The sequence below is a fragment of the Cheilinus undulatus genome, linkage group 6, assembly GCF_018320785.1.
Source record: "Cheilinus undulatus linkage group 6, ASM1832078v1, whole genome shotgun sequence".
In the NCBI taxonomy this organism is placed as follows: domain Eukaryota; kingdom Metazoa; phylum Chordata; class Actinopteri; order Labriformes; family Labridae; genus Cheilinus; species Cheilinus undulatus.
In genome coordinates this window covers 54,389,622-54,403,720 of record NC_054870.1, presented here as the reverse complement: position 1 = coordinate 54,403,720, position 14,099 = coordinate 54,389,622, and the positions used below count along the sequence as shown (strand labels likewise).

At 42.3% G+C, this 14,099-nt stretch overlaps 1 protein-coding gene across 1 annotated transcript in view; it reads right to left on the bottom strand.

The window, feature by feature from the left end:
* Window positions 1-8,428, bottom strand: part of LOC121511344 (guanine nucleotide-binding protein G(I)/G(S)/G(O) subunit gamma-4) — a 39,762-nt gene extending 31,334 nt beyond the window's left edge. Inside the window, exon 1 of the mRNA XM_041789988.1 lies at window positions 8,096-8,428. The gene's annotated coding sequence lies outside the window, so the exon portion shown is untranslated. The remainder of the gene's footprint in view (window positions 1-8,095) is intronic.
* Between the last annotated feature and the right edge of the window lie 5,671 nt (window positions 8,429-14,099).

Genomic DNA, 14,099 nt, shown 5'->3' with positions numbered 1-14,099 from the left:
GAGCTCTGTGGTGAATAAACTGATACCAAGGCCGGTCAGGAGACGCGCAAAAACATCTCTGCAGAGAAAAGCTCTTGGTGTCACTCTCAGTTCCTGTTTCAGAGAAAAACGTGGTCCAGTTCTGATTAGACCGACCTTTCCTGCAGCTACATCTGAGCTAACAGCAGCAGCTTCCTTAGGTACACTGATAAACGCCATAACGATCACAAACCCACGCTGAAGCACAAAAGCTTTAGTTGTTGTTTCTACTCTTTATCTCAGACAAAAATGTCGTCATGTTCTGGCAAAAGTGACGCTATGCTAAAGCTACATCTAACTCTGGAGGCAGCCATTGCAAACGGCTCCAAGTACAACCAAACCCCGCCCTCAGCCACCGCCTCCTTCTCCTCCAACGACGGCATTGGTCCGAACAGTGTCGGTTCAGCACCGACGTTGGATCAGAACTTTTCAAGATGAATTTGCTTGATGACAGAGTCTGGTAGATCGGTCTGCTCTGCAGGGTTAGAAACAGCTCTGGTGGACTGAGCCAGAATCTACATCATAGTGTAGAAGAAGAAAGACTCCATCAGCAGCTGTGAGCTCAAACCAAGACCCTGTCTACGGCTAAGAACGCCAGACCCTTTTAAAATGACTCTAAAGACCAAAAATGACAGTTTCAAACACAACCGCCTGGTCAGACTGAGACCGCCTGGTCAGACTGAGACCGCCTGGTCAGACTGAGACCGCCTGGTCAGACTGAGACCACCTGACCATGCTGAAACCACCTGGTCAGACTGAGACCACCTGGTCAGACTGAGACCGCCTGGTCAGACTGAGACCGCCTGGTCAGACTGAGACCGCCTGGTCAGACTGAGACCGCCTGGTCAGACTGAGACCACCTGACCATGCTGAAACCACCTGGTCAGACTGAGATCACCTGGTCAGACCGAGACCGCCTGGTCAGACTGAGACCGCCTGGTCAGACTGAGACCACCTGACCATGCTGAAACCACCTGGTCAGACTGAGACCACCTGGTCAGACTGAGACCGCCTGGTCAGACTGAGACCACCTGGTCAGACTGAGACCGCCTGGTCAGACTGAGACCACCTGGTCAGACTGAGACCACCTGGTCAGACTGAGACCGCCTGGTCAGACTGAGACCAGGATAAGGATCTGGGCTCAGTCCTGACTGAGACTGTAGATTAATGCAGTTGTGTCTCTGTTTGTCCACAGGAGCATCAGGACTGTAGAAACTAACCCAGCAAAGATGGATTTATCAGACTCCATCTCTGCCATCAGACAAATCCATCTGAGAGGCTCTAATCCACAACAGCATGCCGTTAGAACCAATCAGCTTCATTTAAGGAGAATGAGGTGGTAGTTATGGGCGTGGCCTAGTTGTACATCAGTGGGATGATTAGCTGGTATGTAGCTACAACATTACCTGAGTTTATCAGAGCTGGAACACGCTTCTGTAAGAAATGAAGAAGATGTTTACCGTCCTCTCCTGGTCCGCTTCAGCGTGGGTTTGTGTGACCAGGGTGGAACTCCAGTCCCTGTAGGCCAGTCTAGTTTTCCCACCTCAGTGAATGAAACAGTCTATTCTGATCAGGTACTGGTTTTCCACACCTCCTTTATGCACACCACATGACAAGTCCACATGTTCCCCATTATCCAATCACGTACCTTGGAGGAATATTTAAGCTGCCCTCACTTCTTTCCCTTCAGTTGTGTGGGAGAGAAGCCAAGGGACAGCAGCTGCAGGTCAGAACCTCCAAACAGTCTGGAACAATTCATCTCAGGTTTGGTTGGAACTAAAGAGTTCACTGAACCCTCTTCAGAAACCAGACCAGACCATCTTGAGACTGGGGAACTGGTCTTGTGCGTTGTGCTTTACTGGACTGGTGAGTCTGAATACAAAATGACCTTAGCATTAGCCACAATGCTGCATGCTAATGCTAACATGTTGTTCAATCGATCTGTCCTTGTGTTCTGTATATGAGTTTGATATTTAAATTCAATTGTGCTGATGCTAACTAGCATGCTAACGCTAGCATGCTAATGCTAACATGTGGTCAACTGTATTACACAAACATCTCCTGTACTCTGGAGTACATTTTATGGTGTTGCAGCTGCGCTAATGCTAACTTAGCTTTTAGCATGTCATGTAATTACAATGTAATGTGTACACATGAATGAAACAGAAATGTCTCTGTGGTTCTAGATGGTCCTGTTTGTGTGTGCAGGCCAGGTGCCCTATGAAGGGTTAAAGTTGATGGTGAGCTAGTGAACTCGGCCTGGAGCTGACCCCGTTCCCTGTTCTGTCTGCATCCATCCATGGTCTGGTAGGAGGCTGTGCTGCCTGTCTTTTTATCCTCCCTCCAACTCCAAGCTACACATCCACTCCACCTACAGCTCCTCGGATCTCTACGCGCTCTCGGACGATCCGCCTCAAACACACGGAACGGACTAGTTTGTATACACCACCACTACCCTGGTTACTGGTCTGTAGTTACTGGTCTGTAGTTACTGGTTACTGGTCTGTAGTTACTGGTTACTGGTCTGTAGTTACTGGTTACTGGTCTGTAGTTACTGGTCTGTAGTTACTGGTTACTGGTCTGTAGTTACTGTTCTTTAGTTACTGGTTACTGGTCTTTATTTACTGGTTACTGGTCTTTATTTACTGGTTACTGGTCTTTATGTACTGGTTACTGGTCTTTATTTACTGGTTACTGGTCTTTATGTACTGGTTACTGGTCTTTATTTACTGGTTACTGGTCTTTATGTACTGGTTACTGGTCTTTAGTTACTGGTCTGTATTTACTGGTTACTGGTCTGTAGTTACTGGTTACTGGTCTGTAGCTACTGGTTACTGGTCTGTAGCTACTGGTTACTGGTTTGTAGTTACTGGTTACTGGTCTGTTTTTACTGGTTACTGGTCTGTATTTACTGGTTACTGGTCTGTATTTACTGGTTACTGGTATGTAGTTACTGGTTACTGGTCTTTAGTTACTGGTAACTGGTCTGTATTTACTGGTTACTGGTCTGTAGTTACTGGTTACTGGTCTGTAGTTACTGGTAACTGGTCTGTGGTTACTGGTCTGTAGTTACTGGTTACTGGTCTGTAGTTACTGGTTACTGGTATGTAGTTACTGGTTACTGTTCTTTAGTTACTGGTAACTGGTCTGTATTTACTGGTTACTGGTCTGTATTTACTGGTTACTGGTCTGTAGTTACTGGTTACTGGTCTGTAGTTACTGGTTACTGGTCTGTAGTTACTGGTTACTGGTCTGTAGTTACTGGTCTGTAGTTACTGGTTACTGGTCTGTAGTTACTGGTTACTGGTCTGTAGTTACTGGTTACTGGTCTGTATTTACTGGTTACTGGTCTGTAGTTACTGGTTTCTTGTCTGTAGTTACTGGTTACTGGTCTGTAGTTACTGGTCTGTAGTTACTGGTCTGTAGTTACTGGTTTGTAGTTACTGGTTACTGGTCTGTAGTAACTGGTTACTGGTCTGTAGTTACTGGTTACTGGTCTGTAGTTACTGGTTACTGGTCTGTAGTTACTGGTTACTGGTCTGTATTTACTGGTTACTGGTCTGTAGTTACTGGTTACTTGTCTGTAGTTACTGGTTACTGGTCTGTAGTTACTGGTCTGTAGTTACTGGTCTGTAGTTACTGGTTTGTAGTTACTGGTTACTGGTCTGTAGTAACTGGTTACTGTTCTTTAGTTACTGGTTACTGGTCTGTAGTTACTGGTTACTGGTCTGCATTTACTGGTTACTGGTCTGCATTTACTGATTACTGGTCTGTTTATACTGGTTACTGGTCTGTATTTACTGGTTACTGGTCTGTATTTACTGGTTACTGGTTTGTATATGCTGGTTCTTGGTCTGTATTTACTGGTTACTGGTCTGTATTCACTGGTTACTGGTCTTTATTTACTGGTTACTGGTCTGTGTATGCTGGTTACTGGTCTGTATTAAGTGGTTACTGGTCTGTATTTACTGGTTACTGGTCTGTAGTTACTGGTTACTGGTCTGTAGTTACTGGTTACTGGTCTGTAGTTACTGGTTACTGGTCTGTATTTACTGGTTACTGGTCTGTAGTTACTGGTTACTGGTCTGTAGTTACTGGTTACTGGTCTGTAGTTACTGGTTACTGGTCTGTAGTTACTGGTTACTGGTCTGTAGTTACTGGTTACTGGTCTGTAGTTACTGGTTACTGGTCTGTAGTTACTGGTTACTGGTCTGTATTTACTGGTTACTGGTCTGTATTTACTGGTCCCTTCCCTCCAGCAGATGTTCTTAGTCCTCTGTTTCCAGCCTACCATACTAACCATCTATTACAGCTGATACATTATCATTACATGATAATAAGCCAACACTTGTTACCTCTGTGATCGTTACGGGGGTTTATCGGTGGATCTTATGGCTGCTGCTGCAGTAGCAGTTAGCTCAGATGTAGCTGTAGGAAAGTGTCAGTTTAATCAGAACTGGACCACAGACAAGAACTAGAGTCCCACTGAAAGCTCGTCTCTACAGAGAAGATGTTATTGCACGTCTTCTGACCAGCCTTGGTCTCACTGTATTCACCATAGCTCCACCAATCACAGCAGCAGCCTGTCTAATGCATGTATACAACCTTACTTTGTCTTGTCGCTCTGATTGGCCATCATGAACATGACAGAACATTCCTCAAATCACCTTTTGAGATTTTTTGGAAAATTCCTGCCCTTCCCAAACACCTTCTAAGGGAGCTTTCCCAGATGAATGTGAGATAGATCCATGCAGCAGAGGGATGGAGTCTATCTGAGGTGTGAGGATAGTAAAACATGGTTCACATTTAGGATTGGAGGTTATCATCGACTAAAACTCTGACTAAAAATGATCGTTGACAACCTTTAGTTCTATGTCAATAACTGGACTGAGACTAACAGAAATAGATCTGTGACGACTAAAACTAGACTAACAAAAATAGATCTGTGACGACTAAAACTAGACTAACAAAAATAGATCTGTGATGACTAAAACTAGACTAACAAAAATAGATCTGTGATGACTAAAACTAGACTAACAAAAATAGATCTGTGATGACTAAAACTAGACTGAGACTAACAAAAATAGATCTGTGACGACTAAAACTAGACTAACAGAAATAGATCTGTGACGACTAAAACTAGACTAACAGAAATAGATCTGTGACGACTAAAACTAGACTAACAAAAATAGATCTGTGATGACTAAAACTAGACTAACAAAAATAGATCTGTGATGACTAAAACTAGACTAACAAAAATAGATCTGTGATGACTAAAACTAGACTGAGACTAACAAAAATAGATCTGTGACGACTAAAACTAGACTAACAGAAATAGATCTGTGATGACTAAAACTAGACTAAGACTAACAAAAATAGATCTGTGATGACTAAAACTAGACTAACAAAAATAGATCTGTGACGACTAAAACTAGACTAACAAAAATAGATCTGTGATGACTAAAACTAGACTAACAGAAATAGATCTGTGACGACTAAAACTAGACTAACAAAAATAGATCTGTGACGACTAAAACTAGACTAACAGAAAAAGATCTGTGACGACTAAAACTAGACTAACAGAAATAGATCTGTGACGACTAAAACTAGACTAACAAAAATAGATCTGTGACGACTAAAACTAGACTAACAGAAATAGATCTGTGACGACTAAAACTAGACTAACAGAAATAGATCTGTGACGACTAAAACTAGACTAACAGAAATAGATCTGTGACGACTAAAACTAGACTAGCAGAAATAGATCTGTGACGACTAAAACTAGACTAACAGAAATAGATCCGTGACGACTAAAACTAGACTAAGACTAACAAAAATAGATCTGTGATGACTAAAACTAGACTAACAAAAATAGATCTGTGATGACTAAAACTAGACTAACAGAAATAGATCTGTGATGACTAAAACTAGACTAACAGAAATAGATCTGTGATGACTAAAACTAGACTAACAAAAATAGATCTGTGATGACTAAAACTAGACTGAGACTAACAAAAATAGATCTGTGATGACTAAAACTAGACTAACAAAAATAGATCTGTGATGACTAAAACTAGACTAACAGAAATAGATCTGTGATGACTAAAACTAGACTAACAAAAATAGATCTGTGATGACTAAAACTAGACTTACAGAAATAGATCCGTGACGACTAAAACTAGACTAACAAAAATAGATCTGTGATGACTAAAACTAGACTAGACTAACAAAAATAGATCTGTGATGACTAAAACAAGACTAACAAAAATAGATCTGTGATGACTAAAACTAGACTAACAAAAATAGATCTGTGATGACTAAAACTAGACTAACAGAAATAGATCTGTGATGACTAAAACTAGACTAACAAAAATAGATCTGTGATGACTAAAACTAGACTAACAAAAATAGATCTGTGACGACTAAAACTAGACTAACAAAAATAGATCTGTGATGACTAAAACTAGACTAACAAAAATAGATCTGTGATGACTAAAACTAGACTAAGACTAACAAAAATAGATCTGTGATGACTAAAACTAGACTAACAGAAATAGATCTGTGATGACTAAAACTAGACTAACAAAAATAGATCTGTGATGACTAAAACTAGACTAACAAAAATAGATCTGTGATGACTAAAACTAGACTAACAGAAATAGATCTGTGATGACTAAAACTAGACTAAGACTAACAAAAATAGATCTGTGACGACTAAAACTAGACTAACAGAAATAGATCTGTGATGACTAAAACTAGACTAAGACTAACAAAAATAGATCTGTGATGACTAAAACTAGACTAACAAAAATAGATCTGTGATGACTAAAACTAGACTAACAGAAATAGATCTGTGATGACTAAAACTAGACTAAGACTAACAAAAATAGATCTGTGACGACTAAAACTAGACTAACAAAAATAGATCTGTGACGACTAAAACTAGACTGAGACTAACAGAAATAGATCTGTGACGACTAAAACTAGACTAACAAAAATAGATCTGTGATGACTAAAACTAGACTAACAGAAATAGATCTGTGATGACTAAAACTAGACTAACAAAAATAGATCTGTGATGACTAAAACTAGACTAACAAAAATAGATCTGTGATGACAGGACCACAAACCTGAGGATTACTACAGACAAGCCTTGACTCAGTACACGAGTCCATCATCAGGAGGACCACATCTGGCCTAGAGCCGGTCTTTAAACCAGCTAGCGTGCTGAACCTAAACCACGTCAATTCATCACTGCAGCATCAGAGGTCAGCAGGAGTTTGGCTGATATTTACGACATGAATCGTCCAGTATTTGCTGGTAAGCAGTCCTGACTCCTCCTCCACGTGTGACATGGTTAAATAAATAAAGAAAGAAACCGCTAATGATCCATTTAGGCTGGACTCTTCAGATCCTTCATGTTGTGATCAGTAATCCTCTGAGTGGTTCTGAGTCTATGATCGGGATCGGAGCTCAGGTCTGTCGTACACTAACATTCATATGGACCCCAGCCTCTGTCTGAACATGGACCCTCTCACATGTGAAATCTCGTCATGTTGCCCATCCCTATGCTGGATTTGTCCGCTGTTGCATCGCTTTATTTCTCCTTATTTTGGCGCATCTAATCAGGTTTGAACGGCTGTAGGATCAGCTGTGATGCTGAAGGAGGATGCAGACAGAGGTTTGATGCTCCCATCCTCCTCCTTCATGGCCAATTTACAGCTTTGAATCGCAGGAAGCTACCAGGCCTTTCCCATTCAGGTCTCCCTCTCCCTGCTCCATCCTGGAGCTCTCACGGCTGCATTTGGACGCTTTGTGCGTTTTAATCCGAATGTAGCGGCGCTAATTGTTGATGCAGATCCCTCTAATGTGGGCCACTCTCATTTCTAAAGGGAATAAAGAGTGGACAGAGATGTAGCGAGCTGCGGCCCTGCTCTCAGCACACAGCAGCCCGGCAAACATGAGGAGAAAAGGCGAGGATCTGACAGGAATGAATGAAAGCCAAAAGAATCCGGATGCTTCGCTGCATTGCTCGAAAACATTTGCACAGAGATGGACGGTTGAGGCGCAGACCTACCTGAAATGTGCCAAGGCTTTTCCAATTTGGAGAATCCGGGTTGACTCCACCCAACACACACTCTCTCACACACTCTCACACACACACAAAGGGGATCTGTCAAATGTGAAATGATGGAGAGGAAATCCCAGCCTCGGCTCTGGACCCGGGGAGCTCGATCCTGGAGGTCTGCTTTCTCTCTCGGACTGATTCGTGCGTATTCCGCGTAGGAAGCGCAGATCCAGGCGCGGAGGTCTCGGTGAGCACCACGGCTGGACTTGGAGAGATGTTACGCATGCAGCAGGGGGGGAAACCTCTGTGTGACGATCAGATCCGGGCTGTGGGGCAGGAGGCACTCGATCAGTGGAGCAGGAGACGTTTTCCGACCGTGCAAAGCGTCCCTAAACGCACCGAGGCAGCCTGTCAGTCACGTTAGGACGTTTCTGTCTGATTTCCTGCTGCAGATGGACCTGAGATGAGACCAGCAGGCTTCCCCTTCTCAGTTTTACATCAGCTTTGACATCACTGGGTCCCCCCAGAACCACCGATGGGCCTGATCCGGATCCACGGCGCTCTTTGGGGGGGTTCTGCCTCAGATAGACGGACTCTGTCTCTGCTGACGATCCAGAACAGAAACAGACTTTTTCAAACCATTCAAACCATTGAAACCATTAAAGAGAGCAGATGGCAGAAAAGCAGAATGAGAGCAGGACCAATGAAGGCAGAGGTGAGGAGGGGGCTACAATAACAGCCCAACCATAACACCAACAATCAGCAGAAGATCAGAAAAGTTGGGACACTGAATTATTAATGAACCTCATTTTTGACTCCCAGTACAACATAAACAACACATCAGAGGTTTGTCAAAAATATACGCTCAGTTTGGCATCAACACATCCCAAAAAAGTAGGGACAGGGTCCTGCTTACCATAGCATCCCCTCTGAGAGGAATGTTGTCCCATTCTTGTCTGGTGTAGGATTCTAGCCGTTCAACAGTCCTGGGTCTGATACCAGACTCTTTATTGTCCTCAAAGACTCCAAATGCTGCAGAAAACATGGAAGTTAAATCTTAGAATATCAGCAAGAATCCACAGGTACAGACTCTACCATCCATAAAAGCTCAAACCCACACACACCTGTGTGCTCGAGATTCTCAAAGAAAAGGTAAAAACAGTAAAATAACGATAAATAAGCTGAGGTTACTGCAGTCAGACAGCCTCAATAAATAAACAACAAACTAATAAACAACTAAGAAATAAACATTAATAAATAAATAATTAATAAGTACACTTCATTAAATAAACGAAATAAATTCACATGAAATAAATAAACTTTAAATAAATAAACTTTAAATAAATAAACATGAAATAAAACACATTAAATAAAACACATTAAATAAATACACATGAAATAAATAAACATGAAATTGATATACGTTAAATAAACATTAAATAAATAAATACACATTAAATAAAAATACATTAAACAAATACACTTTAAATAAATTGCACCATGCAATCAGCACCATGTTCTTTTTCCCCGTAGCTGCAGCTGGCGAGGGGCTGTTGCCAAACACATGAACTTTCATTCTAAAGTCCCTCACACTTTTGTTTGGGTCGTTTTCTTCATACCAAAGGTATCTGAGGTAGTCTCTGTGCTCTTCTTTAACAACAAAACAGTAAAACATTTGCTGTATGTCAGCTGTGAATGCTACTGGTTCTTTTCTGAAACGTAGTAGAACCCCCAAAAGGGTATTATTTAAATCAGGACCACTTAGCAGCACTTTGTTCAAGGAGACTCCTTCATATTCTGCACTGGAATCAAAGACAACTCTAAGTTGGTCAGGTTTACGGGGATGGTAAACACCAAAAGAGGGTAGATACCAGTGTTCCTTGTCTTTCTCAAGTGGAGGAGCAGGTTCTGCGTGATCATTTTCAAGCATTTTCTGCATGAAGTCAACATACTGCCTTTTCATGATGGGATGTCTGTCCAGCATTTTCTTGAGAGAGCAAAAACGCTTCATAGCTTGCCCTCTGTTGCTGGGAAGGAGTTGTTTCCCTCATCTTGGTAAACTTCTCGATCCATTATGTTGAGAAACACTTGATCATCCACTGAAAATGCTGGCTTGTCGTCTGCCTTGGTTTTGTGAAAGACAGTAGATCCTAACTTGTCTTCCCTCTCACTGAGATGTTCTTCTGGGGTACAGAAACTAGGAGAACAGTGGAAGTGAGACGGCATGTGGTTGAGTGTCTCTTTAATAAAGATTGTGCTTGGGCATGGGCTGAGAATTGATGCACGACCATTACTGAGCACATGGGTTTTCATGACATTGACGCTAGATGGCTTATGTGTAGTCCCGAGGCAGATGTCTCCCACGATGACCCATCCCAGGTCAAGCCGTTGCGCATAAGGTGCACTGTGGGGTCCGTTGATTTGCTCCCTCACCTTGTGTACTCGTAGAATATCTCTGCCTAAGAGTATAAGGATTGGGGCGTCTGGATCCACAGATGGAATCTTGTCTGCAACGCGCTGTAGGTGTGGATGCTGACGTGCTACCTCAGAAGAAGGGATCTCACTGCGGTCATCAGGAATCATGTCACATTCCATCAGATTTGGCAGGTCAAGCTGTATTTTTCCATCTAAGGACTCAATCATGAAGTTTGCTGCTCTTCTGCCCCTAACTTCTTTTACACCTGCACAAGTTTTCAGAGTGTAAGGGTCTGATGGGGCTGTTACGTTGAAAAGACTGAAGAAGTCAGATTTAGCGAGTGACTTGTTACTTTGCTCATCCAGCACCGCATAGATTTTCTTTGCTTCTTCTCTTTTTCCAGCAGGATACACCAACACTGGGCTGATTTTTGAGCATGACTGTTGACTATCTTCATTGCCACAAATCTCAGTGCATTTAGATGTAACTGGAGGAATGGTGTTTCCACTCACCTCCCCGCCGTCATCTCTATCACCCTCTTTACTCTCTGTTGTAGTAGGAGGAGGACCAGGATGTAACGCTGAGATGTGTTTCTCGCTATGGCACTCCAGACATTTGATGGGAGCTCTGCAGTCCTTGGCCACATGTTGAACTGAATCACAACATCTGAAGCAAATGCCATTGTCTTTTAAGAACAGCTTCCTCTCATCCAGAGGTTTTGCTCTGAAGCTCCTGCACTTTTTGAGGGGATGTGGCTTTTTATGTATTGGGCATTGCTTATCAGGGCTTTCAATATTTTTCTCAGGAGACTTAGACTGACTGGTAGAGGGCTCTCATGCGACTTCAGTTTTGAGAACATTTACAGATGATCTGCTGGTGCTTTTTACATACTTCGAAGGTTTTAAGCTCTGATTGCTAGGAGACGTAAAGGCAAAACTAGGGTCATTTCTTACTCTTGCCTGTTGTCTTACAAAGCTGGAGAAGAAACTAAAAGGGGGAAATGCCACTCTGTGTTCCTCCTTGAATTTGGATCCTGAAGCAATCCATTTCTGCTGTAAACTGTAAGGCAGCTTCTCCACAATTGGGTTTACTCCCTGAGCTGTGTCCAAATATGAAAGTCCAGGCAGATATCCACCACCTTTTGCACACTCTATTTCCTGAAGAATGTCACCCAACTCCCTTAACTTGATGTTGTCTTTGTTAGTCAGTTTAGGAAAGTCTTCAATCTTTTTCAGCAATGCATGCTCAACTGCTTCTGGAGACCCATAACACTCTTCTAGTCTTTGGCAAACTAATTGAAGTGCTGCTGTAGGGTTGAATACATGCACAGAACGTATCCTCTTTGCCTGCTCTGCAGACTCTGCACCAAGCCATTTTATCATTACATCTAATTCTTCCCTGGTTGAAAGGTTGAGGTCTATTGTGGCACTCTGAAATGAGGCTTTCCACGACCAGTAATTCTCTGGGCGGTCATCAAACCTAAGCAACCCTGAACTCAACATTTCTCGACGAATGAGATACTTTGTTATATCCTGTACACCTTGAGGCTCAGCTGGAGATTCCCTCAGTGGATAAAATGGCAGCGCTACTGATTCTGAGCTGTAAGCTCCTTGTCTTTGTTGTTCTTGCTTGGAGCTAGCTTCCTTTTTATCAGCATCTGTGTTTTTCTCAGACTGACCAGCAGCTTCTTCTTTATTGGCCATTTCACCTCGCTCATGCGCCTTCCTGTGGTAGTCTGACAGATCTGTCTTAAATGATATTTCACCCTGGTGGGTTTCTGCATGCTGCTGTACATAGTCAGAAGTACGTTGGGCTGCACTGAATGGTAACTCCAATAATTCCTGACTAAGTTCACTTTTGCTAGATTTTGAATCCTCTTCATAGGCTGCAGCTTCAGCTGTTGCAGCAGCAGCAGCTTTCTGGCTTTTCAGAATATGAAGATGTGCTTCAAGGTCAGCTTTTTGCTTTATAATGCTAGCTTCTTTTTCTGCGAAAGCAAGCTGAGCACGAGCAGCGTCCGCTTTGGCACGAGCCTTTAGTGCTGAGGAGCTTGCTGAAGAAGCTTTACTTGAATGCCTGGATAACTGAGAACAGCTAGCCTGTGACTGGGCATGAGTGCTTTGTTTAGGCTCTTGCTGCTTATCCGTTTTCTCATCTTGAGAAGCTGGCTGATCGTGCCTGATCTTAGACTCATCTTTACTGCATTTTATCTTGAAAATTGTGCCCGCCGTGCTCTTGTCCTTTTACTGTACTGTCCTCACTGAGTAGCCGATGTTCAAAGCTAGACAGTCAGCTAACAACTTGAAATCCTCCAAAAATTGCAAGGCATAACTTTTCTTGTCATTTATTGAAGAATTTGCATCCTTTTATGCTTCTTTTTGTAAAACTGCAATAAAGAAATTACAAATTGCATTAAGAAAAATAAACAGAAAATAAGGCACAGCCAAAACCATAATTAGCAAACTCAAAATGCTTTGTCATGCTGCTAGCTTACAGCTAAAACTCCACCAACTACAAATATACCGTTGAAAATACAAAGCACAAACTGAAACATTACCCTCTGCCTCTGTCCCTAACACAAAACATAAAGAACACCATACTTACGGACAAATAGTGTCCAAGGCAACAATGCAAAGACAATCCTGCAGGAGAGAGATCAACTGCCGTCTGCTCTCCAAGGCTCACACATGGCATTTTTATTAACACATGGTAACTATTTTAGCCAGGAGGGGGCAGTGTAAAAACAAAACTTAACTGGCTTTACAAAGGGCAGGACATAAATACACATGAAATAAATATTAAATAAAAACACATTAATCAAACCCCTACTGAGATGGTGACAAACAGGTTTTTAAAGGTGTCCAGATTACATCTGAAGACTCTGTGTTTTCCACCAGAGTGTTGTGTTCAGGGACCGCAGGTATGGACTTTCAGAAGCTGTTATCAACATACTGATGTAGTTATACCTGACCACAGAACAGTTTTCCATGTCTCCTCTGACCACAGAACAGTTTTCCATGTTTCCTCTGACCACAGAACAGTTTTCCATGTTTCCTCTGACCACAGAACAGTTGTCCATGTTTCCTCAGTCCATGTTGAATGAGCTTTGGTCCAGAGAAGACGGACCACAGAGTTTCTGGATCCTGTTCTGGCTTCTTCTCTCCATGATCAGCTTTAACTGTCATTGGTGGACGGCACGGCCAACTGTGTCGGAGAAGTGAAAAAGTACCAGACTACTGTACTCAAAAGTAAACTTTTGATAAAAATCTACTTCAGTAGAAGTAAAAGCAGTAGTCTATAAATCTACTGAAGTAAAAGTTAAAAGTCATTTAAAATGTACTTAAAGAACTGAGAAGCTACTTTTGATGCCTGAGGGGTTAAACAGTAAAAGATCTTCATATGAATTGATAGGAATCTCTGACCAGGTTGTTTTTCTATAAGGTGAGACTTGAGCGAAGGTCAAATGCAGCAGCTGTTTGGGATGAAACGTGGAAACATTCTCCACCAGTGATGGGAATTGTGTCTCTTCTCAGAGATCCGGATCATTCGGCTCTTTCAGCTCTCAAACGGCGCTCCATTCGTTACCACTTTGGCTTT